Source organism: Podarcis filfolensis (genome assembly GCF_964270895.1).
Source record: "Podarcis filfolensis genome assembly, chromosome: 13".
NCBI classification, from domain to species: Eukaryota; Metazoa; Chordata; class Lepidosauria; order Squamata; family Lacertidae; genus Podarcis; species Podarcis filfolensis.
The window spans coordinates 30793861-30820598 of record NC_139615.1 but is presented as its reverse complement, the minus strand read 5'-3'; the positions used below and the strand labels follow the sequence as shown (position 1 = coordinate 30820598).

General features: G+C 44.3%; 1 long non-coding RNA gene across 1 annotated transcript; it reads right to left on the bottom strand.

Annotated features, from left to right (window-relative positions):
• Nucleotides 1-6134: 6134 nt before the first annotated feature.
• LOC310748189 lies at nucleotides 6135-9827 on the bottom strand. Its single transcript, XR_014541177.1, has 3 exons — nucleotides 8141-9827; nucleotides 7593-7779; nucleotides 6135-6941 (listed from the first exon to the last, which is right to left on the bottom strand). It is a non-coding gene; the product is annotated as an uncharacterized lncRNA (long non-coding RNA).
• Nucleotides 9828-26738: the final 16911 nt, after the last annotated feature.

The following is a 26738-nucleotide window of genomic DNA, read 5'->3' as shown; positions in this document are numbered from 1 at the left end:
AGATTGTTTTAGCTTTTTTAAGCCATTGTGCCTCACCTCTAGCTCACCACCTGGTTTTCTTGTGCTCAGCTAAGGCACCTCTCAACATAGACTGCTCCAATAACTTTGGATTTGAGAAATGGGGTCTAAAACACTGTGGATTTGTTGGGTGTGTATTTTAATTAAGAATGTTTATATTTTAACTTCTGTGTGACTGGTTTTTATACTTCATAAACGGCTCAGAAGCCTAAGCTGGTCTTAAAAGCAGTATATAAACGGAACAATAATAAATAAGTAAATGATGGTGTTTGAGTCTCCTGGCGTCAGTCTTCTGGTCTGTTAAATGGGTGTAACAGAGGCGCTTCTTTTTGCAGGGTTTGTATCAGGATGAACAAAATCTTGAACATGAAGAATGCTACATGTTGAAAAGCAGTGGGATTTTAAGATTTGTGGTAAACGTGGGTCGTCAAGTAGATTTCTGCCTTTACGGGAGCAGGGGACTATTGTAAGCCTCATTGCCTCCATCTGTAAAATAAGAACAATAGCTGCCAACTTCACAGGATTGTTGTGGTAGGGGAGGCAATCAATACACTCCTGCCCTGCAAGTTAATTGATGGGCGTGAAAGGGTCGTGGTGCAACTTGTATGGTGGGACTGAGGCATATGCACATGACAGCTGCCTCCCCGGCCTTCCCCCTTCCCCAGATTGTCCCCAGTTTTCCAGGCCAATTGGTACTGTGCTGCCATTTGCACACATCTCCCCAAATCCCTGTCTCTGTCCCTGAGCTTCTGGGTTCCCGACATATGGAGTTGATTTGAGATAGGCAGGGCTGACTCAAGACATTGCGGCACCTGAGGCGAACCACGAAACAGTGCCTCACCCACCCGCCAGGGAAGAAGGGGCGAGTGAAGTCCTACATCAAGAACGGGGGTGGAGGGGAATGAAGATCTACATCAGGAACAAAGGGGGAGTGACTGACTGCTTTGGGAACAAGGTGGAAGTGCAGTGACGGTGGCACAAGAGGGCAGCACGTTCCTGGGATTTGCTGTCAGCAGACTGGTACATACTGATATAGGAATGTATTAGATAAAATGTAAATAAATATACAATAATAATTCATTTGTAAAAAAGGAATATACAACGGGATAGACAGGGAGTCCAGTGTGTTGGTACATATATGATTTTGGAATAGTTTTTTGTCCTTGTTTCTTTAGGTATACAGTGGTACCTCAGGTTAAGTATTTAATTTGTTCCGGAGGTCTGTTCTTCACCTGAAACTGTTCTTAACCTGAAGCACCACTTTAGCTAAAGGGGCCTCCTGCTGCTGCTGCACCGCCAGAGCCCGATTTCTGTTCTTATCCTGAAGCAAAGTTCTTAACCTGAAACACTATTTCTGGGTTAGCAGAGTGTGTAACCTGAAGCGTATGTAACCTGAAGCGTATGTAACCTGAGGTACCACTGTATTAACTTTGTATACATGCTGAAAATTATATTAGAATAAGCCTTGTGATGTAATATGATGATGTTTACCGATGTAACATGAGAATGTTAATAAATAAATAAAACTAAAAATAAAAAAAAAAGATTATGTGAAGCGGTGCTTACCTGCCCCCAACCCCAATATCTTATTCAAGTTGGCATCCCTGCACTCAGTTATATATCTCACTGGGTGACCTTCAGCCTGTCACTGCCTCTCAGCCTAACCTACCTCACAGGGTTGTTGTGGGGATCAGATGAGAAGGGAGAGAACCATGTATGCCAACTTGATCTCCTTCGAGAAAAAGGTGGGATGGCTGTGCCATCCATCCAGCCATTAATAATATCTCCAATCTACTTCAAATCTCCCAGAGATCTCTCAATAGATCAGGATCTCCCTTCTCATTCTTCATCACATGAATGGGTATGCAAAAAGTTTCATATCCATGAACTTTATATAAACGATTCCCAATTGCAGGATATTATAAAAGCATGCCTCCTGTCAAAGGGATAAGGGATGAGGTAGAGAGAAAGTCCCAGAAGTTTTGAACTTAAAAATAAATAAGAAGTTGCTGGACAGTTTTATCCATCATGATGTGGCTGGATGTCAGACTCAGCTTCAAAATGCTGTTGGGGCTGGATTTGGGAAGTTTCAACATGAGGGAAGTTTCAGATGCGTGTGAAATGTATCTCCCTTTTTGAAAGAGTTCACCTTGAGGCAAGCAGCTGCATCTTGCCAAAGACGACTGTGCTATTTTTAATACCCTCCAGTTCAGAGTTCTGCACAAAGTACACATGTGGTCAATTTCAGTATTATAAAAAATAACATTGCATCCTCCGTGTCCCCCCCCTCCCCAATTTCATCCCTTCAAACTGTGTCTACATTCTCTTGCGTTAATTAAAATGGCCAAATGCAGGGCGTTTTTCTAAACTATTCTCTGATAAGATATTCCAAAGGAACAGCTGCTCCTTGTCTGGAACTTGCCCAGAGCAGGTAGGTTAAACCAGTGTGGTTTGCAGTGACAATGCTTTCCAGGGAACCTCATCCCCAGGTTCATCAAAAACACCCAGATAAATTTTTTAGACCTTTCTGGGAATTCCCAATGACTCGGACTTGGTTTCTGCAGGACGCAAGGGCACTCTGGAAATAAAATTAATAATTATGGGAATCATAGGAAGTTGGGAAAACCTGTATCTGGACTATTTTCAGAGGGTGAGGGTGGGTGGCTCATAACACCCAAATGCTCTTCCGTACCAGACCTCCCCCAAAACAAATGAAACCCCTTTCCCATGGAAAACTTCACATTGGGGGGAAATACAGCATAGCCTTATCTCTGACATGATCGTTGTCTGAAGAGGTATGGCTCAGTCACAGGTTGACAACCTCAGATCAGAAGGAAGCCAGGAAACAATCCCTTGGTTAGTTAATTCTGCTTTTAGAACAGGGTCGGGATTTATTTATTTTTTGTCAGTTCTAGGGTCACTTTCCTCCATTGGAAACCTGTTGGGTTTTGTATGTTTAAAACAGAAGGCAGGCGAAAAGGAGAATTAACTTTTTTTGGGAAACGGATTCTCGTTTCCTATGTGTCAGAATGCAACATCCCCACATAAGGCAGATCTGTATGTCCTTGTTTACTTTCTTATGATTTTATTGTTTGTTTTTTATTTATTTTTTAAAGGCATTCAAGCTTGGCAGCCTTTTAGGAGCTACATGCCCCTGGTGGGCAGGGCTGTAAGGAAAAGTGGGTGGAGCAATGGGTGTGATGCTTACCCCCGTGTGGTAGACTCCATTGCACCCTTGCAAAAGTGAGAAAGTTTCTACACTTCCGATAAGGCAAGCAAGAGGCATTCTAGCTAGGCAAATGCAGACAGAGAGGCCTGGAGGGCTGCGTTCAGTCTCTCCCCACCCGGAGCCTGAGGTTTCCTTCTCCTAGGAGGGCACTTTCTTGTTATGAAACCTTGAAGATTTAGGCTGTAGCTCTGTAAACAATTAACACGGAATTTGGTGCCATTAGATCCAATGGAAGCTTTGCATGGATATCGAAGTCTGGTGTTAGGAAGTCATGCATTTTGCTTGAAGAGAAGGAAAAGGGAATTGCTGGGAGGAAAATACGCATCTGGCTCTTCAGCCCCTACATGAAAGCTCCATTGAGCTATGTCATTTCAGTTCAAAGGAGACTGTGCCAAAGCGGTGAGACTTAAAGTGCATGGGGTGGGGGGAAAGGTAAAGGACCCCGGATGGTTAAGTCCAGTCAAAGGTGATTATGGGGTTGCAGCGCTCATCTCGCTTTCAGACCAAGGGAGCTGGTGTTTGTCCACAGACAGCTTTCTGGGTCATGTGGCCAGCATGACTAAACCGCTACTGGCACACAGAGGACTGTGACTAGTGCCAGAGCGCATGGAAACGGCGTTTACCTTCCCGTCGCAGTGGTGCCTATTTATCTATTTGCACTGGTGTGTTTTCGAACTGCTAGGTTGGCAGGAGCTGGGACAGAGCAACAAGAGCTCACCCCGTCACAGGGATTCGAACTGCCGACCTTCTGATCGGCAAGCCCAAGAGGCTCAGTGGTTTAGACCACAGCACCACCCGCCTCCCGCATACAGGGGGGAAAGGTAACTTCAGCTGAAATGGAAACACTTGCCCAAGCTTTAAAAATTAACATAAAAACCTTTTTTAGAGAAAGCTTTGAAATGCACCCCCTCCTTCTCTCTATGGTAGTTTGAAAGCTTTGCCAAGTGTCCTTTTTAGTATCAAATTCAGTTCTGCAGGCACTTTCAGAATGAATTGCAGTCCTTTTCAGGATCCACAATGCAATCCTGTACTATTGAGTTCAAGGATATTCATTCCCAGGTGAGTAAAGGATTGTGGCCTTGAGACTTTTGCTTTTGTTACAATGTTACGTATGTGTGTTTTTATGTTGTAAACCACTGCTATCTTCCTATGAAGGGTGGCAAGAAAAACTTAACAACAACAACATTAATCATAAATGAGTTTGGCAATCAAGACACTCTGGCACTGTGTTCTCTGAATGCTTAATATAGGAGCAAGAGTTTCAGATATAATTGCTTCATGTGTGTGAATGAGATTTGCTCCTCAGAGAATATGTGTGTAAGGTTGCTCTGCAAAACCTTTTTATTTTTATCTTAGCTCAACCAAATGAGAGCTCTCTTCTCTGGGCTGTTGCACCCCACAACACAATTCATTACTAGAATTGTAATGTGTTTGCTACAGTGAGTATCCAAACATGTAATGAGTCTGGATGATATTAATATGCCAAGACAATATGGGTGAATTGTCCAAAGACTTGAGACGGCTGGTGGCTGGTGAATTGCTGTTATAGAGCCATCAATTTACATGGCACCTTGCAAAGTAATATAAAGCACCCACCCCTCAAAAAAGCTGGAGATTTGGGTGAGAGCCCTGCCCCAAGGAGCTTACAATCTGCAGTTTGATAGTGGGGAAGGGAGGAAGAGAGAGGCAGGAGTTATGAGATGAATAGCAGTTCACACATATTCAGGCTTCGTCTGAGGTGGGGGTGATGATTAAGTGGTGAAGCCAAAGGTTTCACACACCACTGTGGACATTGACAGTCTCCTAAATGTGTTGCGGGTGTCCCCCTCGGCCCCACCCACTGAGAGAGGAAGCTACATTGCAAAATCCACAATCACAAAATTCGGTCAGTATTAAAATGTGAATATCAGCATTCAGCCCTCCTTATGGGTTAAATGGATGTCTTGCGGTGTCTATCCAAAATGGGTTGAATGCTGACATCAACTTGAAATATATAAAATCAGGTTTAATGGCCTCATTATTTGTCCAGATGTTGCTGAATGCAGTCTGCACCTGGAAAAGGGATTCCAGAAGGTGGATCCGTTAGATTTGTTGTGCAAAAACGTTTGGCAGGAAGAGGAAAAGCTTCCAGTAGTAACTGTGTGATGCATGGAGATGGCTACCCCATACGAAACCTCAGGCACTCCAAGTGTACATGCTAGGGACAAAATAGCATATTGGTGAGCTACCACCACCACCTTTCTTCCATTTCATAAACAATTGGCTGTATACTCGATAAACTTTTCTGTATAGCTCCCCGGAAGGGAATAAAAAGGGGGGGGGGACTTAATTGTGTCCATGTAGCTCAGCTTCTTTCCATAACCAAATCCAATTCCATAACTAACATAAATACTTCTAGCATATATATAAAATCCAGCCATGTTCATTAAATTCTGTGGGGTTCCCCCCCATTTTTCCCAATAGTATTTTATTTTTATCTTCATTCATTTCTGTATTTTCCTCTAGTTCCCAACAGAAATAGCTTTATTCTGCCTTCCCCTCCCCGAATGATAGCAACCCGCCTTTAAAAAGAATGAGTTTGTACATTCCCAAGGAAAAACATTCATGCATCAGTCTTCAAGACAGGGGGAAAAATTGTACCATTTTTCTGCCTCCTTTTGACATTTTCCATATTACACAGTGATTTGTTTCTCTGCTTAAAAAAAAAAAAGCTTTGCCTCAGCTTCTTATAGAAAGAAACATTTATTTTTGCAAGAGAAGGCTTGCAGATTATGAAGAATGATAAAAACAGACCTTTTTCTTTGCAACTCTTTTTTTTCAGGCGAAAATTGTATTTTGAGGTTTCTGTGTATAAACTCAGACAGATGAGAATGCAAAGGTTCGGGTGAAACGTCTAAGGCATTTTATTCCATTGAGATCATCAATTTGATTTTAACAAGTTATCTTTGTTCCATAACTTGAATTACAACAGAATCCTAAAAGTGTCCTGATCGCTCTCCACTACCTGGGTTGCATTCACAAGAGACACGTTAGATCGCCTTGGGGTTCTTTGTTTTCATATTTCCCATGTCTGTACGTAAAATGAAAAACTTATATAGACTAGAAAATACATTCACTTCAGAGGTAGTGTTCCTCAACTTTGCATACTGAGACAGTCCAGATGAAAATGTATTCCTCCCCCCCGACACCCTGTTAATTTTCTTATTGAACCTTGGGCCCAGTCTGCTAGAGAGTTCTCCGGAGCAGGCACACTCCTGCACACAACTCCCATTCATTTCAGTTGAGCTTTTGCAGGAGAACTTCCAGATGGATGGTGCCTTTTTATTATTTCCATCATGAAAATTTAGATCCGTACACAGATGTGTCTCTGCAAGTGCTTTCACACAGACCTTGCTTCTTAATTTGATGAACAAATGGAACTTGCTGCCCCAGATGTTTGCATCACTTGTGAAAACGCCCTTCCATCTTCGTCCAGGATTCTTGACTGCCTACATCTGGTTGGGTGGGAAGACAGTTTAGAAGTTTTCTAAACCATATGTTCAATTGTCATAAGGGAATATTCCTTTCATCACAACGGTATTCTCTCCCATCCACCACTCCCAATTTCTTATATTCAGAATGTACTTTGTTGCTGTATCCCCTCCAGTTAACTGAGGCTTTGTGCCTTGGTTTCTTTTTAGGTGCTTGTGTGCATCTGAAAAGGTAACAAATGTTTTATTAAAATATGTTCTAAATGGAGAAATAAACATGCCTTAATAGAAGTTAACTTCCAATGGATTTAACAGGACTTTTCTTAATAAGTGCTCTGAGAATGGCAGTCTAAATGCATCAAGCACTTTAGAATGCAAACAAATAGTGCGACATTTAGTAAATTGGTTTTCCAGAATTCAGGACATTGCTATCATTGTTGAACTGATGAGCTTTTTATGTTTTAACAGAAGTCAGCCAAAGGGAGAATATTTTTTTTGGGGGGGGGGAAGTGATTCTTGTTTCCTATGCATCATAATGCAGCATTCCCATATAAGGCAGATCTGTACGTCCTTGTTTACTTTCTTTTGATTTTATAGTTGTGGTTTTTTTAAAAAAAACAGAAACAAAAAGAAAGTGTACTGTTTGGCATCTGCAGAATTGAAACTATCCTCCAGGTGCCAACACATTTTTAAAGACTAATGTTGTAAAATGCAAAGCCTCCCTTATCTCTTTGAGGGCGGATATACCGTATTTTAAATCAGCCCCTGAAATAAATTTGTGCAGAAGAATTACAATCGGTACAATTAAAGTCCAGTTTTGATTTAGAGATTTAATTGTTTCTAAGCATTACATCTCCTTCCCGTTTAGAATGTACCTTTTAAAATAAAATGGCGGGGGGAGAATATTGCAAGATATTGTTGAGAATTCTCTTTAAAGTTTTGAAATGGTGGTGGGAAGAGAATGGGTGTATTTCTGGGCAGAATCTCATCTTGTCCCACTTTGCTTAGGGTATGGCTTCCTCCTCTTTCTTTCTTTCTTTCCTCCCTCAGTATTTCTCATGCCTGTTTTGATTGACAAGGTTGTTATTAGCTTGAATGGATTCCCCCATTTCTCTGTCTTCTTTAAGTCCCGATTTGGAATCGGAGTGTGATCTGTTGCCTATTGACCCGGGGATGGCTATACACTGACCCCCACTGCCTCCACAGCGACCCTTTGACCCCTAGAGCACTCGAGGCCAGCTTAGCTGAGCTCAGATGTGCGATGGGAGACTTTATGGAGTTTGGGGAAGTGAAGGGAGGGAGGAGAAACTATACAGAGCAGGAGGTGGGGTTTGGGAAAGGCAGGATAAGGAAGCGAGATTTTCACCAATATATACACGTGCCCATTGGAAATGTTTCAGATCGACTCTGCACAGCACAGTACCTGGTTATCAGCTGCTGGGCTTTGGGAAGGAGACATCTCTTCGGAGTTATGCGATTGACGCTGCACAGCACAGTTCCAAGTATACTGTGGGACAAGCTGGGAAGGATTCAACAGAGAGCTACTAGGTGACTCAAGGATCCAGAAGTCAAAACTGCGAAGAGGACGGGCTTCCCAATGTAGATCTTTATTCTCTCTGGTACAGCTGACTGTACAGCTGATTTAATTACCTGAAAAGACTGTCCTCCATGCCATGCGAGCGCTTGCCAGCCTGGGGCTATGCGGAATTGGAGAACAACCGATGGTGTCAATCTAACATCCAACGTAACTTGAACTCTTATTATTTCCACGAGCTAGAGGAGATTATATACACAGACAAATTATCATTAAGGGATTGGTGTCACTGGACAGAATCACTACGTGATCTGAAAGCAACCAAATCATCTAAATGCTCTCCCCTGTTCCCCCTACTAAAAACGGTTCATTTTAGAACCAGTTAACGGCCGAATCTCCAGCCAGCGTCACTAAGATTCACTTTTACAGAGCGGCGTTTTCAAGCTACTCTCTTCCCCATCCTAGACAGACAATACCACAGGGTACCATACAAACACAGATTCTGTATATGTGGGCAACGCACGTGGAAGACATCTTGCACTATTTACTATATTGCCCGCTATACATTGGACCCAGGCAATTTCTCGCCCTACCATCCATCCATACAGGAAAGATGTCTCTCCCTGGCAGAGAAGGTCCTATGGCTTCTTAGCAATGTAAACGTATCAGTGACTCACAAAGTCACTTTTTTGCTTTGGCAGCCAAAAAGATCAGAAAGAAGACCCTGAACAATATAGCACTGAACTGTAAGGGAAACGCAGAGGTCTCAATAGGGACTATTATTTGTGGCACAACATCCCTTTTGCTTGTATTCATTTTTGATTCAGATTTCTCATGGCCAGTGGCTAGTACAGTAATGTTATTTGGATTGGATTGTCCCTGATATAGATCTTCTTCCCTGGCATGTGTGTGTGCTATTTTGTGGTTCACCTCAGGTGCCAAAATGTCTTGTTCTGGCCCTGAAACCATGAATTGTGGTCCATCTCTGAAGATGAGCAGGTTTGGACCTCGATGGGAAGTGGACTGAGAACATATAAATGACTCTCAACTCCACAGAGGAAAAACAGGATATAAATGTGATGGTGATGATATTAAAAAGAGAGATTAAAGAGGAAGGGTGGGGAGAGGAAACATGGTGGTCATTTTCCAACATTTTAAGGGATCTCAGAAAGGATGGGTGGAGAGAGATGCAGATACATCTTCAGGCAGAGCTGGGGAAAAAAGCCTTTGTCTGAGTTAGATGAACTTAGGCTGCATCTAGACACATCAAAGAAGCATTTGAGTTTAAAGTGTACATTTAAACAGGGAAAACTGGTAGAGAAAAATGGGACTGCACATTGCCATCTGGTGGCACAACGTTATATCACATATACAACGCCTGCACACACACCCCACCACCTTCCTACATCCCTGCAGCACTTACCTTGGGGTCTGCAGTGCACCTGAGCCACATGTCTCTCCTGGGAGTGACGCAGTGGCTCAGGTGCCTGCAGGCTCCATGCCTCCTGAAACAGCAGTGTGGGACTTGTGCTGGATGAACCAATGGCCTGATTGATGTAACACAGCTTTATTTTCTTCTTAGCTGTTAACAAACAAGCTGGTCCAGGCTCGACTGATGTCATGCGCTCCCTGGCTGCATTGTTTCAGTCCGTAACAAGTTGCTGCTAAGAGTAGTGGCCATCCTTTTCAACAACATCGTGGAAGAGGTACCGTATTTTTCACTCTATAAGACGCACCAAGTTTTTGGAGGAGGAAAACAAGAAAAAAATTTATTCTGAATCTCAGAAGCCAGAACAGCAAGAGGGATCGCTGCGCAGTGAAAGCAGCAATCCCTCTTGCTGTTCTGGCTTCTGTGATAGCTGCGCAGCCTGCATTCGCTCCATAAGACGCACACACATTTCCCCTTACCTTTTAGGAGGGAAAAAGTGAGTCTTATAGAGCAAAAAATACGGTATTCCCAGCTACCCCATTGCCTATCTTTGGAAGCCCCATAAAAAGTTGCTGTGGGAGAGGAACTGTAAGCAACATCACAGGAGAGGTTTTTCTAGGACCAGGGTGAAACTGTCAAGCTCCCTTGTTATTTTCTTTATGATTGGATGTTGTTGATGCAACCTTGTTATATCTATAGCACTGAATTTCTGTTGCTTTCGTATGCTGTTATATTTCCTTCTGTGTCATTGTTTTATTATATGGAACGCCCTCCCATCAGACGTCAAGGAGATAAATAACTATACAGCTTTTAGAAGACATCGCGGTTCCCTCACTGCAAGAAGTGAAGTTACAGAGAACCAGGCCTTCTCGGTAGTGGTGCCCATCCTGTGGAACGCCCTCCCATCAGATACCAAGGAGATAAGTAACTATACAACTTTTAGAAGATACCTGAAGGCAGCCCTATATAGGCAAGTTTTTAATGTTTGATGTTTTGTTATGTTTTTAATCTCTCAATCCAGTCAAATGGGTGGGGTACAAATAATAAAAAAATTATTACTATTATTACTATTACGTTTTTGTGCTGCTTGATTTTGAAATACATTCGTATTTCCTTTGTTGTGAAGTGCACTGAGCAATTTTGTGTGTTTGTGTGTGTGTGTGTGTGTGTGTGTGTGTGTGGAAAAGCGGCATACAAATACAGTTTTGAATGAAGGAACAAACAAATGATAATGTTAAATTTTGAAAGCATATTCTGCCTCGTGATTGTGGTGGGGGTGCTCTCAGGACAGTAATGAATTAATTAAATGATGATAAAAACCATGTATGAAAGGACTCTTTAAAAACACACCAATGTTAGACTGGGATTCCAGCATAGGTAAAGGGACCCCTGACCATTAGGTCCAGTCGTGACCGACTCTGGGGTTGCGGCGCTCATCTCGCTTTATTGGCCGAGGGAGCTGGCGTACAGCTTCTGGGTCATGTGACCAGCATGACTAAGCCGCTTCTGGCGAACCAGAGCAGCGCACGGAAACGCCGTTTACCTTCCCGCCGGATCGGTACCTATTTATCTACTTGCACTTTGACGTGCTTTTGAACTGCTAGGTTGGCAGGAGCTGGGACAAAGCAACGGGAGCTCACCCCGTTGCGGGGATTCAAACCGCCGACCTTCTGGTCGGCAAGTCCTAGGCTCTGTGGTTTAACCCACACCATAATCTTACACAAATTATCCTCGGATGTAAGCCCTTTGGAGTCCAGCAGTGTTTATTTACCAGGAAAGTACATATAAGAGTGCAGTGTGAGAAACACAGAATATGCCATGGGTCCAACTCAGTAGGTTTTTGCTTCACATCATTGTGTGTGTGTGTGTGTGTGTGTGTGTGTGTGTGTGTGTGTGTGTGTGTAGGCATATATGCAAGTATGTATGGAAACTAGCCCACTGTGGAAAAGTAAAGGAATATTGGTTGCTCCACCCACTTTTGCCCCTGGCTCCACCCACCAGTGGCCCCTCAGGAGCTTGCCTGAGAAAGGAATGTGGCCCTCAGAATTAAAAAAAAAAAGGTACCCCACCCCACCATACATACACTAAGAAACAAGAGACCTCGCTTTCAGAGTTACAAGTAAAAGACACATAAGAGAGGGAGAAAAAAGACGCCTGCTTGTTAAAGAGAGAAAAAACCGAGAGTGTAGAGTTTTTAATTAGGCGTTTAAATACACCAGCAGAAGGTGCCAAGCAGATGACAGAGGAGGTGAAGAAGAGCTCCACTTGCAGGAAGGGAGAAAGGCCAGGATTGGAGGATTCTGGGTTGCTGGAAGGGACTGCGGCCAAAAGAAAGGAAGAGAGCAAGAAGGAAGAGAGAAGAGCCGAGTGCCTGGGAGGGAGAGAATGAAGACGTTGGAAAGGGGAATGAGGGAGGCAGGCAAAGACATCGGAGGGGAGTAAGAGGCGATGCGACAGAAGTTTATAAAGCCATGCATGGCATTGGAGAAGGAGAATAGCGGAGAAGTGTTTCTTTCTCGCTCCTAACCCTAAAACTCGTGGATGCCCAGTGAAGCTGGAAGATTCAGGACAGATAAAAGAAAGAACAGTGGTACCTCAGGTTAAGTACTTAATCCGTTCCGGAGGTCTGTTCTTAACCTGAAACTGTTCTTAACCTGAAGCACCACTTTAGCTAATGGGGCCTCCCGCTGCCGGAGCACGATTTCTGTTCTCATCCTGAAGCAAAGTTCTTAACCTGAGGTAATATTTCTGGGTTAGCGGAGTCTGTAACCTGAAGTGTATGTAACCCGAGGTACCACTGTACATCCAGGGCACAGGCCATATTCACAAAATTATATTTTAAGCACTGCAATACCACTTTTGACATTGATGGCTTCACCTAAAGAATCCTGGGAGGGCTGCACTGCGCTAAGGTTGCTGAGAGTCGTTAGGCCATTGCCCTCACAGAGCTACCGTTTTTCCAGATTTCCCTCAGAAGAGGGATAAGTGATAATAATAATTTTATTATTTAAATGCTGTTCACCTGACCCACTCTGGGCGGTAAAATATAAGAACGCAATAAAACATTTAATACTTCCCTATACAGGGCTGCCTTCAGGTGTCTTCTAAAAAGCAGATAGTGGTTTATTTCCTTGACATTGAATGGGAGGACGTTCCACAGGGCGGGTGCCACTACCGAGAAGGCCCTCTGCCTGTTTCCCTGTAACCTCACTTCTCGCAGTGAGGGAACTGCCAGAAGGACCTCAGAGCTGGAGCTCCGTGTCTGGGCTGAACGATGGGGGTGGAGATGCTCCTCCAGGATTGACTGTTAAGCCACTCGGAGAACTGTAGCTCTGTGAGAGGAATAGTCTAACAACATGTTTGCTTGGTACATTTATGAACATTTATTATATATCTAAGACCTTAAAATTCTTATAACACTATTCAAGTGGCATTGTAGCGTTTTATACGTATGGGTTGGAAGTGGCCAAAGCATTTGGGTCATACCAGTGATTTGTTCCCCACCCTGTTTGTTTGCTCACATTTTTGCCATATAACATTTCCAGAATTTGTATTCATCCTTTTAAAAAAAAAATCTACTAAAATTTTAATACAGACCGTCATTTTCTCTTGTGTACTGCAGTTTTTTGTCTAGTTTTCAATTTCTCACTTTAAACCTATTATCTCTGTTTTCAACCCTTCTACTCATTTAGGTCTTTCTTTCTTTCTTTCTTTCTTTCTTTCTTTCTTTCTTTCTTTCTTTCTTTCTTTCCGAGTGTTTCACCTCTGTTTCCCATTACCAGCTTCCTCTATTGTTCCATATCACATTCAAACGTCTTCTTTTAACCTTTCAGTCTTGTCATGATCTCACTCCTCCTTATCTCCCTTCATTGCTTCTTGTTTTCTCCCTGTTCCTGTCCTCGGTTCCTCGGTTCATCAAATACTAATCTTCTCATTAAGCCTGCATTCCCTTGTGCTGTTTTTCCTCTCCATGCTTTCTCTCTCATGGCCCCTTACACGGCAAACTCTCTCCCTCTCAATATTCGGCTGACCTCTTCCCAATCTCACTTTCATAAATTAAAAAACCAATTTCTCTCTCTCGTATTTCCCTCTTGATTTGACTTTTCTTCTTCTCCCTGCACACAGGCCTGCCCTTCTTCTCCCCGCACACCTATTCTCAGGTTTGTTTGTTTTTAATTCCTTTACCACTCTTAACTTCTTTCACTCTCTTCCAGACTGTGCAAAGTTTCCTCTTTCCTTCCAGCTCCTTTTGCCTCACGCTTTTACAGTTGTGAGCCCAAAAGGAGGAGGAGGATTTCTATAGGGCAAATGCTTCAAAGTAGGGACTTCATCTGTGGTAAATCGCAAATGGGACCTGCAACAAAATGTCGCAGTGCATTCTGCTGCTTCTGTTTAAGGTGCCAGCCAGCTATTCCCTCCAAGTGCGTTACACACAAACACACACACACATCAAGTGCCAGTATATATTCCATGGTTTATTTAGCATTCTCAGTTGAATCATTCTAGCTCTTGTCCCAGTTTCTCCCCGCCCCAAACATTTCTCTATGGAGGACCTCAGTAGAGAGGAGAAAGGAAAAATGGAGAGGAAGCAGGGCAGAGGCAGGGACAAATAGCTTCCCTGAAATAATCTTGGGAACTGTAGATTGTTAAGAGTCCTGGAAATTGCAGCTCCGTAGACTACCATTTCCCAGGATTATTTAGGGGGAACCCATGTGTTTTAAATTTTCTGTATATGTTCTGTGTGGATATTGCAGCCAGGCCTCATCGGCTGCATCCTTCTGATCAGGAACAAGAAACACAAGTTCCCCCAAGCATAGTAATATTTCTCAGCGCCCTCCTTTTGGCTACAATTGAGGTGCACCCACCATCTTGAGTTCATGGTTAGGAGGAGCAAGAACATGGATGGGGTAGATGAGATTGGGTTTCTGGCCCAAGGTCACCCAGACCTCCAGAACTCCTCTGTATTGTTATGTAATGTGGATAGCAAGCTCTTCTTCCCCTTCTCCTCCAAATCAGTGCGTTCCCACACTTTACCTTCTTTCTCCCAATCCAGATTTTTTCATACCCTTTCCTTTTTGAAATATACCTAGCATGCCCCCCAACATTTCTCTGAGGAAAATAGGGACGCCCCCTTCCATAATGATAATTTTATTCTTTATACCTCACACATCTGACTGGGTTGCCCCAGCCACTCTGGGCGGCATCCAACATATATAAAAACACAATAAAACATTAAATGTTGAAAAAAACCCTTCACTGTACAGGATTGCCTTCAGACGTCTTGGGAGTCGGATAACTCCATACCCCCCAACATTTCTCCGTTGAAAATAGGGACACCCTAAGGAAAAGAGATTAACAGTAATCCTTCTAGTTGGTTGATCAGTTTGGCCTAGAGTTGGTTAATTGCTTAATTGGTGAGCTATGAGATGAAGGGGAGGGTCAGATGCCTTGTCAATCCCAGAATGCCTTGTCAACCAATCAGAGGCAGTTTTGTCAATCCCAGAATGCCTTGTCAACCAATCAGAGGCAGCTTTGTCAATCCCACCAGCAGGTATAAAAAAGGACGACCAAAAACGACATAAAAAAGTTCCCCCAAGCATAGTAAGTAATATTTATCAGTGCCCTCCTTTTGGCTACAGTGGAGGTGCACCCACCGTCTTGAGTTCATGGCTAGGAGGAGCAATAACATGGATGGGGTAAATGAGATTGGGTTTCTGGCCCAAGGTCACCCAGACCTCCAGAACTCTTCTGTATTGTTATGTAATGTGGATAGCAAGCTCTTCTTCCCCTTCTCCTCCAAATCAGTGCGTTCATAGGCCTGCCCATATTCAGCAATATCAAGTTACAGTATAGGAAAACTGATGCTATTAACAGTAATCCTTCTAGTTGGTTAATTGGTTCGGCAACTTCTGTGCACATGATGTGTGATGCTAATTATTTCCCGTGAGAGTTAAATGATAATCAGTCAGAGGCAGCTACAGGAGAGCTATGAGATTAAGGTGAGGGTCAGATGCCTTGTCAATCCCAGCAGGTATATAAGAGGACAACCCGGCCTGGCCAGGCCCCCATTCTGGGATTGTTAACGGAGAAATCCGAGGGCTCCCTTGGACAAAAAAACAAGGACACCAGCCAGGAATACCAGAGCAAAACAGCAGCCAGTAGGCTTGGTGTTTATTGAAGACTGTCGCGACTCCCACCTGCCACCAGGTGAAACAAAATGGAAGCCCAGAACAAAAGAAGACCCCAACTTTTATTAGTTACTAATCCCCCAAACTACACCCCCTAGAACAACATCACAACTACATCATTGACACATCACAAAAAGGAGGGGTTGAGGGAGGAGTTGTAGAGGTAACCTGAGTATCTTGTCACCTGGCTGGTTCCTCCTTTCCCCCTCCCCATGAGTCATTTCCAGAGGACAAAGGGGAGCTGGCAGTTTATTGCCCCCAGGGGAAGATCTGCTCATTGTCCTTTGTTCCAGTCTGTGCTGAATCCATTCCTATATGCAAGTTCTTTGTGACCTTGATGGTCTTCTGTCTAGGACCATCAGGGTTGGCATAGCAACTGGGCAGGGCTCCTGTGTATGTGCTGGTATGCTCAAGGGATTGTGGCTGCCCTGTATCAAACCTTCCCTATTTTGTAGTCCTTCCTTCATAGAGTAAAATAAAAGTGGAACGGTGCAGATCCGATGTATGGTTGATTTTCTATGAATTTATAACAGAAGCATAGCGTATGGAGTGTGTGAGTGTGTCAAGTTTGTACAAACTGAATGATTGGGGGGGGGGGTTTCCTGCGACAGGATCAAATCAGAAACTGGGACAGCTTTTCTAAATCAGGGATGTCCCTGGAAAATAGGGACATTTGGAGGGTGTTCGGTATGAGAAAATCTGGACTGAGGGAGGGGAAAGTGTAGGAAGGCAATAATTTGGAGGAAAACATCATATGCGTAATGCCAGGGGTCAGCAAACTTTTTCAGCAGGGGTCCACTGTCCCTCAGACCTTATGGGGGGCCGGACTATACAGTGGTACCTCTGGTTAAGAACTTAATTCGTTCTGGAGGTCCGTTCTTAACCTGAAACTGTTCTTATCCTGAGGTACCACTTTAGCTAATGGGGCCTCCCGCTGCTGCCGCGCCGCCGCCATGTGATTTCTGTTCTCATCCTGAAGCAAAGTTCTTAACCCGAGGTACTATTTCTGGGTTAGCGGAGCCTGTAACCTGAAGCGTATGTAACCTGAAGCGTATGTAACCTGCAGTACCACTGTATTTTGAAAAAAAATATGAACAAATTCCTATGCCCCAAGAATAACCCAGAGGTGCATTTTAAATAAAAGGACACATTCTTCTGATGTAAAAACACGCTGATTCCCGGACCGTCTGCGGGCTGGATTTAGAAGGCGATTGGGCCGGATCTGGCCCCCGGGCCTTAGTTTGCGTACCCATGGAGTAAGCTGTTGTGGTCCACCATGCAACCAATATGCCGTGAGCTACCCATGAGCATCAGAGGCAAATATTTTGTGGAATAGCACCTGTTGGGCAAAAGATTCCTACATTTCAGGGGGTTGGACTAGATGATCCTCAGGGTCCCTTCCTACTCTACAAATTCTATGATTGTGAGGGTTCCTCATAGTGCTATGTCACTTCCACGTACCTGACAACACAGGGACTGCTATCAAAGCCCTTCCAGCTGCCTGCTTGCAAGCCCTCCTCTCCCTTCGCTTGGCACAGGCCTTGTGCTAGTTGCCTTTTATGGGAGCCACGGAAGAATCTTTTGGGTAATTGCACCTTGATATTGAGAACACAGCTTATTCTCCTGCTCCATCCTGCTGATACTCTGTGACTGAGGCGGGGGCGGCACATTTAACTTGGCTGAATCAAGTTCCTTTGTTGCAACTTGCACGTGGCACAGGCAGAGAGAAGAGATGGTTTGCCTTTGCTGCCTGGGTGATCACTCGAGGGCATCTGGAGGGTGAATAAATGCTCTCCTGACCTCCCTCTCATTAAAGGCTGTTTTAAGGGGAAACAGGACAGAAAAATAACCTTCGGACCCAAGGTGTGTGTGTGTGTTTAGTGTGTAGTGGGACACAAAGTGTGTAGTGGGGGTGGGAGTTGTGCAGCTGGATAATGCACAGCTTGAAAAATGGGGGGAATTAGACATGATAAGCATATGTGTTTGGGATGCACTTAATGGGAACAGCATGTACACCAATCGCAGGAGGGCAGACAGTGTTCAGTTTTCACGCTTAAAGCAAACTGCCCAAAGCATTTTAAAACAACTTCTTTTCTTGGGCCACAACTTCCTCTTCTTTGCCTTCATCTCTGCATCGCATCTTTGTAAATACCTTTGATAATCAAGATGTTTCTCTTCCTTAATTTATAACTGGTATCTTGTAAACTTTGGCTCGACCTTGCGTTTGGTACTGCCTAGCAAAGTGCTCAGCCCAGCCCAGCTTCGTGCAGCCTTGCAGTTTAGGGGAGTTAGAACAATAAAGCAATGAGATAAAACAATAAATTAAAACAACAAAACGAAGCGCTAAAAGGAGTTAAGAAGTAAAACGGAAAAGAGGATAAAAATAAGTGCTAAGGGTTGGTTATAGAGCAAAAACTTGCCTTAGAGTTGGCCTTAGAGCTCAAAACCCTGCTATACCTTTAAATTACTCCTGGTTTAGTGCCTCTTACGGTAGTTACTGAGCTTAGGCAGACTCAGAAGTGAGTCATCACTGTATAGTGCTTTAGAACTATTGATTCCCATGGAGAAGCCAGTGCAGATTCAGGGTGTAGCCAAGGAGCAAAGCACACTTTTTGTTTGTTTGCCTTCCCGCCCCCCTTTTAGTGTAGGGAGTTTGCACAGCTGGAAAATCTGCTTTAAATAAAAATCCTGCTTGACTCCTGATACATTTATCCCCCTAGACACCAGCGGGAGAGCTGCTCCATTCAAGAGTCCTCAACTTTTTAAAACAACTGGGCTGATCAGTTGATGATTGATTTGTTGGTCGATTGCATTTATACCCCACATTTTTCTGCAAGGAGCTCAAAGGTGGTGGTGTACATGGTCCCCCATTCCTCACTGAATCCCCACAACAGACCTGTGAGGTAGGCTAGGCTGAGAGATTGTACCTAGCCCTTGCTTACCCATTGAGCTATATATGGCTGAGTGCAAGGATGCCAACTTGAATAAAATATTGGGGAGGGGGGCAGGTAAGCACCGCCTCACGTAATCGATCACAAGACGCAGTGCACATTCACCATTTGAATGGCAATGCCCATCAACTTTTTTTGGGGGGCAGGCCCCTCAAATATTTTAATTGGGGGAGTCGAAGGGACCTTGGCCCCTAGGAGTTGGCTCCTATGGCTGAGTGGGAATTTGAACCACGGTCTCCCAGGTCCTAGGTCAACACCCTGGCCATTACACCACACTGGCTGGTCAGGGGCAAGAACCCCTCCTGGCCCTTTCACCGTAGGGTTCACGGAATCATAGAACTGGGATCCTGAGGGTCATTTAGTCCAACTGCCTGCAATGCAGGTATCTCAACTTGCGTCCTCCATCCAATTTTGAAACTGCTTAGCTTTTCAAATGTGCTCTTTTTTTGAAATTGAATTTATATACCACCCTATACCTGGAGGTCTCAGGGCAGTTCACAGAAAAGATCAACATAAAAACTCACAATATATATAATCAAAATAAAAACAACCACCCAGTAACACACCCCACCCCTCAAAAAAGAGCCACCTTTTAAAAGATGTCAATCAGATCAACCAAAGGCCTGGTTAAAAAGGAATGTTTTTGCCTGGTACCCAAAGGTGTATAATGAAGGCGCCAGGCAAACTTCCTTGGGGACAGCATTCCGCAGACGAGGAGCCACTGCAGAGTGGCCTGTTCTTGTGTTGCCACCCTCCAGACCTCTCAAGGAGGAGGCACACAAAGAAGGGCCTCAGAAGATGATTTTTTATCGTTGCACCACTAGAATGACATGTTTTAGTTAGTAGTACCTTGTTGCAGATCTCGTATACCCCACAGAGTATATACGGAGTATATGCCCCACGGAGGACCTTAAGGTCCATAAATAGCAACACCCTAGAGGTCCCTGACCCTAAGGATGTCAGATTAGCCTCAACCAGAGCCAGGGCCTTTTCAACACTGGCTCCGGCCTGGTGGAACGCTCTGCCTCATGAGACCAGGGCCCTGCAGGATCTGATTTCTTTCCGCAGGGCCTGTAAGACAGAGTTGTTCCACCTAGCCTTTGGCTTAGAATCAATTTGATTCCCTCCTCCTCTTTCTTTTTTCCTTTCTCCTCCTGTGAAGAGGCTGCATTTTAATGTTTTAATGTTGTATTTTAATCTTGTTTTTTAAGTTGTATTTTAATCAACTTGTTTTTATTATTGGTTGTTAGCCGCCCTGAGCCTGGTCTTGGCTGGGGAGGGCGGGGTATAAATAAAATTTATTATTATTATTATCACATTGTTGTGATCTTATGCCCAACAACCTATTGTGCCTTCATTCGAGGGTGCATGGGCAATGATATTGCAGAAGAAGAGGCTAGCCCATTAAATCAGGGCTGGGGCGTACATGTCAATCCATTCTGGTCCTTGTAGGCCTACATTTCCTGCTTGTAGGCCTCTACTTACAGACAGCGGCCCCCACAGCTACTTAGCAACAACAAGCAGGTCACTCTTTTAGGCAGAAGAGTAAATGGACACAAGAAGGACATGGGAAATGGCGCCACACAAAAGCTGGTAGGAGAGAATTTCAGCCTACCAAGATGCTCTTGAAACTAGCTTGAAGGTGAATATCCTTAAACAAAGGGAAACTCCAGTGTGAACAACTGCTGAGTTGCAAGTTAGCAGGCAATTCAATTCCGTCACCTGTGGCATGAATTGAAATGTTACTCCTCTACATGTGTTATTTGGCTTATCAATGCTTCCACCAATCCTGTCCTATTAATTGTTCACTGTAACCAGTGCTTTCTGGGGGGACGCAGGGGTACACATACACAAACATTTTGTGAATCTAAGTTTGGCCTCATTGAGGGGCGGTATTTCGATATGAGTAGAAAAATGAGTAAACATTTTTTAAAAAAAGAAAAAAGCACTGACTGTAACTATTTTGGTTTCAGATTATCATCGCTGTCTGCTTCCCACCCCCACCCCCATTTCATTTTTGCTTTTTGCATGACACTTCCAACATGTTAACCTCCTAAAGTTTTGGACTATAACTCCTATCATCCTTGCCTGTAGGCCATCGTGGCTGAGACTGATGGAGTTTGTTGTCCATAAAATATGGAGGGTACCCTCACAGCTTATCCCTGAAATAGGCTTGCAGCCTGAAAGACAATTGGGGACAATGTTGAAGGAATCAAAGACAGCAGTCTGTGAAGACCTGTAGCTCTCAGATCTGGCCAGTAGGGGTCACGTTCCCACCACAAAATCTTCTGCCTTTCTCAGCATACACTACTTAGTTCGTTTTAAGAGAAAGCCTCTCCCTCTTGTTGGAAGTAGAGGTCGCTAACTGGTGGCCTTATGGACGGTTTTGGACTCCCATCAACCCCATCAGCATGGCCAGTGGTCACAGATGATGGGAGTTGTAGTCCAGCAACTCCTGGGAGGACCACAGGTTAGCTACCCACTGCTCTGAAAGCCACTTAATGCTTGTTCTCTCACTACTTATGCTCCAGTTGATGGTCCCTACCCTGGCAAATAGAAGGGGAAGAAATGGAGTCAGTGAGAGATTTTACTTTCTTGGGCTCCATGATCACTGCAGATGGTGACAGCAGCCATGAAATTAAAAGACGCCTGCTTCTTGGGAGAAAAGCAATGACAAACCTAGAAAGCATCTTAAAAAGCAGAGACATCACCTTGCCAACAAAGGTCCGTATAGTAAAAGCTATGGTTTTCCCAGTAGTGATGTATGGAATTGAGAGCTGGACCATAAAGAAGGCTGATCACCAAAGAATTGATGCTTTTGAATTATGGTGCTGGAGGAGACTCTTGAGAGTCCCATGGACTGCAAGAAGATTAAACCTATCCATTCTTAAGGAAATCAGCCCTGAGTGCTCACTGGAAGGACAGATCCTGAAGCTGAGGCTCCAATACTTTGGCCACCTCATGAGAAGAGAAGACTCCATGGAAAAGACCCTGATTTTGGGAAAGATGGAGGGCACAAGGAGAAGGGGACGACAGAGGATGAGATGGTTGGACAGTGTTCTTGAAGCTACCAGCATGAGTTTGACCAAATTGCGGGAGGCAGTGGAAGACAGGAGTGCCTGGCGTGCTCTGGTCCATGGGGTCACGATGAGTCGGACACGACTAAACAACAAACCCAGTTGGTACTTAATATCAAGGGTTTAATTTCAGATGGGTCTCGTCAGCTTGGGAAGGTAGCTCATTTATAGGAGAAGGAAAACTCTCACCCTAAACCTCCACTGCCTTTTGAGACATCTTTGAGAGAAGAAAAAGCTAAGAAGCAGGAGTGCCAGCTTGGCCTGTGGGTGCCCGGGGCTGTGGGTGCCATAATAATAATAATAATAATAATAATAATAATAATAATAATAATAATTTTTATTTATACCCCACCCTCTCCAGCCAGAACTGGGCTCAGGGTGGCTAACACCAATAAAATCCACAGTAAAAACTTAATGGGGGGGAAGGGGGGAAAGAAAAGGAAAAAACCCAATTTAAAATACAGGTTAAAATGCAATTTAAAATGCATCCTCATTTTAAAGTAGCTGATAAATCAAGACCATAAGGGGAGGGAAACATAAGGGTCAGACTGAGTCCAAACCAAAGGCCAGGCGGAACAGCTCTGTCTTGCAGGCCCTGCGGAAAGATGTCAAGTCCCGCAGGGCCCTAGTCTCTTGTGACAGAGCGTTTCACCAAGTCAGGGCCAGTACTGAAAAGGCTCTGGCCCTAGTTGAGACCAATCTAACCACCTTGCGGCTTGGAACCTCCAAAGTGTTGTTATTTGTGGACCTTAATGTCCTCCGTGGGGCATACCAGGAGAAATTTGTGGGTGCCCAGCGCCTTCATGGGTAATTTTGTGGATGCTCGGGCACCCAGGACCCCAGGGAGTTGGCACCTATGCTAAGAAGTAAACCCTACAAAAATCCAGAGTGGAGTCCCTAAGATGTTTGGACGGCGCCTTGTGTGCTTGCTTCCGGCAACTCCTGCAGCCAAGCTGGTGCCAAATGTATTGCTGTCCTTTCCTTTGGACCACATCAGCGAGGCCGAGAGCGGGGTGACACCCAGGGGAGGTCACTTTGGTGCTGCTAAAACAGCAGTTTGACTTCACCCCCCTTGTCTCATGAGGCAGACGGATGCCAACAATTTCAGAGTTTTGGCTCTCTGAGCTCCTCCTCAGAGGCGCTTCTGTATTTGTGGTCAGCTTTAGGAGAACACAGCAAAGCAATAGGAAAATCATCCAATGTGTGCCGAGTGACTTCCCTTGACACTGACTAACCACAGCCTACTCCCACAACCTTGTAATGTGGTGGAATGAGGGGGACTCATTTAGAAAGCCATTTGGTATCAAGCCAGATGACTGATCTGTCTAGGTCTAGGCTGTTTACTCTTCAATGTAGCAGCTGTAAGGGCCTTTCCCAGCCAATGCACATTAGACAGAAGAGTTGTAGCTCAGTAGTAGAGTATTTGTTTTCTTCCAGTAGCACCTTAAAGACCAACTAAGTTAGTTCTTGGTATGAGCTTTCGTGTGCATGCACACTTCTTCAGATACTGAAGTATTTGTTTTGCGTGCAAAAGACTCAGGTTCGATTTCTGGCACATCTCGGTCAAGGCTGGGAGAGACCCCTGTCTTAAACCCCACAGAGCCACTGCCAGCCAGCTTAGACAATAATGTAAGTAGCTGGACCACTGGCCTGATGCCAGTGGCTAATATTCATACGTTCTTTCCCTTTGCGCTCATATTTTGGAAACAAACGTGATGTACAAAGTGAGAACCTGTGAATGAAATAAAACGGCCCTGTTTTCATAATTACCCATCTTTCCATGTACACAAAAATTTGAATGCACATAAATGAGGTCTTAAAAATATCTCCCCACCGAATAAAAATACCGATCAACTGATTATTTCTAAATTCTCCCCAAAGGGAGCCCAATGTAGCTCATAATAAATATATATAATAATAAAACTCATGAGAACAATTTAAATTCAGGGCTTGCCAGAAGCAAAGTGGATGTGCTCCAAAGTAGCCTGAACACAATCAAGCTCTTCCTAGAGTTTTGGGAAGAAATTAGAGGGACACAAAGACAGAGGCATAAATTAATAAATTTCTCTGCACGCTATCCATGTAAGGAAAACATCAGGGGTGGGTGGTGTAGTTTTGTGACTGATAGTTGTAGCTTCCAAATGGAGAAAAACTTTCACAGGGTTCTCATTTTTTTAAAACTTTATTATACAGTGCATTTCAGAGGGATCTGGAAGGATCCTTATCAGTTGTCATCAATTAAACGAGAAGCAAAAACAGAGGCCTAAAAAAAAACTTCCATCAGAATACGGTAATTCCTCAACCCCCACCCAACCCATCCTTCTGATTTTGTTCAGGTTTTTTACCCAGAGGCACCTCTACCACATATGCCATTTTCTTACAAATCCCTCCCCAAATAACAGGGGGACAATCAATGGCACTTCAGGTAAGGCATGATGAACTTGTTCCATTGATTTCTGTGAACTCTGTGAAGATGCAGCTGCCACATCCAATGCCCCATTGGAGGGAACGGAGTCCTCAGCTCAAGTTTTGATGCAGCTCCAAACCTATTTATAAGGAATTTGGGGGAGCAGGGGATTTAGTACCCCATCGATCCACTGTGGCCCTGACACCACTTAGCACACCTCATCTCTGGCTCCACCACTGATGGAGCACTCCAAGGAGAACAGCAATTGTTTTAATTTTTTTTAAAAAGATTATGTTGTGTATTGGATTTTTGTTTCCGTTGGTGACGAATCGCCCTTCTTTGTCATAGCTGTCTTGTTTAACAAATGCATTTTTCATTGACTGATTTGCCCGCAACTGCTTAGCTTTAAAATTCAGAAATCTCTGTTCTGCTTTCATGCCTCTCGCCCTATGAACGCTAAGGATAAAAGATTTGAGGAGTGTTCAGGGCTTCCTCGACCTGGTGCCCATCCGGAGATTTGGGACTACAACTTCCCATGAGAGCTTAAACTATCATGGCTGAAACAGAAATAACGGCTCATGGGCGGGGGGGATGGCATGAGGGAACCTACGAATCAGAGAAACAGCCCCTCTCTCACCCCTCACCACAGCCATTTTCAGGGACTCTCCCCTTCTGTCACAGCTGCTCAGTCAGTGCGAAATGGGTAACCTGAAAGCTCTGGAAACTTAGCGTCTCCTGGGAGACAGAAAAACCTATTAGTCAGAAATTAGTCACACATGACTGTACAAGTGGAAGTAACATGCTCTAACTAACTGCTAAATTTCTGGTGAGTCATGGGGTGAGGAGGAACAGCAGCAAGTGAAATGGCTACTCCCCCCCTCCCCGGTCCCCTTTTTCCTGTCGGTTCTTTTTTAACAGAGATGGTGTAATTGTAATAGCTGGGAACCTTGCGAACCTAAGAGAAGGCCCTGTTTTGGCGAGGGGGGGTGGGGGGCAGGGGCAGCCCTACAATTAAGGCAGAGCTGGGTTGGGTACCTCAAGCAACAGATTCGAATTTGTGTGGAGCAGCGTCGAGATCTTGGGAGGCCAGAAGCACATGTGTCACTTCACCCAAACCAGACGGATCGTGACCTGGATTGGAGCAATTGTCCACTTCAGAATCTGCAGTATGGCGGATTCCAAAACATGGCGGTCCAAAGGTTGCTTTGTTTATGTTTCCCTCTGTTAACTGGGAGGGCCACATTTTCACCACACATTGAAAGCTCTATGATCCCCCCCCTTAAACTGACATGGCTTCCCCCAAAGAATTCTGGGAACCAGAGGCGTCAGCTTCTCATGATGTTGGAGGGGGCCTGACACAACATCCTGACGTTGCACATTCGACGTTGCGCGATGTCCTGCCATCATGTGACGTCACAAGGAGTCGGGGTGGGGCCGAACACCCTCTGAACATTGATGGGGCCTGCCCCCTAAAAAAACATAAGGGGGCCCAAAGTGCCTCGGCCTCCTGGAGCTGGCGCCTGTGCTGGGAACTGTGGTATTTTAAAGGGAGCTGAGAGCTGTTAGGAGACTTCTCTCCCCCTTCACAAAACTACAATTCCCAGAGTGCTTTAACAGTCAATCCATCTTCCCTGTGAGCTGTAAGCCGGGAATAGGGTTTGCAATGCAGATAGCTTTAATTTCCTTCCCTTTTTAAATAACAACCCCTGGAATGGCATTTACCTTTACTGTACTGCACACTGAGTTGATGTTTTCATTTAGTTATCCATCAACCCACCTGACCCCAAGATCCTTTTCTTGGGTTCCCACTGCCAGTTCAGACCCTATCAGCACATTTGCTGGATCCAGGGAAAGTTAGATGAACTTAGTCCCATTGTAATAAGTGGGGTCATGATGAGCAAGTTTTCAATGTGAACTGAATCCAACCCAGAATTATTTGCCCCAGTGTGCATCACTTTACACTTATTTATCTGGTTCTTCATTTGATATTTTGTTGCTCATTCATCCAGTTTAGAGAGATCCTTTTAGATTTCATTGTGGTCTGCTTGGGCTTTCCCTGTATCGCATAATTTGATGACATATTCCAACTTGCCCGCTTCATTGCTTACCAGAATTCGTGCCTTTTTTGTTCTTTCATTTGGGGCAACCTTCTATTTTTAAAGGAAGACTTCTAGCCTTTCATCTTGACTCTGCTCATTAGCCATACTGACATCCTCTTGAACTTATTTGTGCCTGTCTTAATATGTGAATGTCATGCTATTTTAGCTTCTGTGACCATCATTTTAACTAATTCCAAGCACCCTGGAGAGTCTTGCCGACTCATATTTTCAGCTTCCATTTAATTTTAAAGCAAGTTTCCTCTTTTGAAATCAGATGTGACTGTTCTGGACTTTCTGGGCAAATTCCCACTTATGCATAGATTGAGTTTGGTAGTA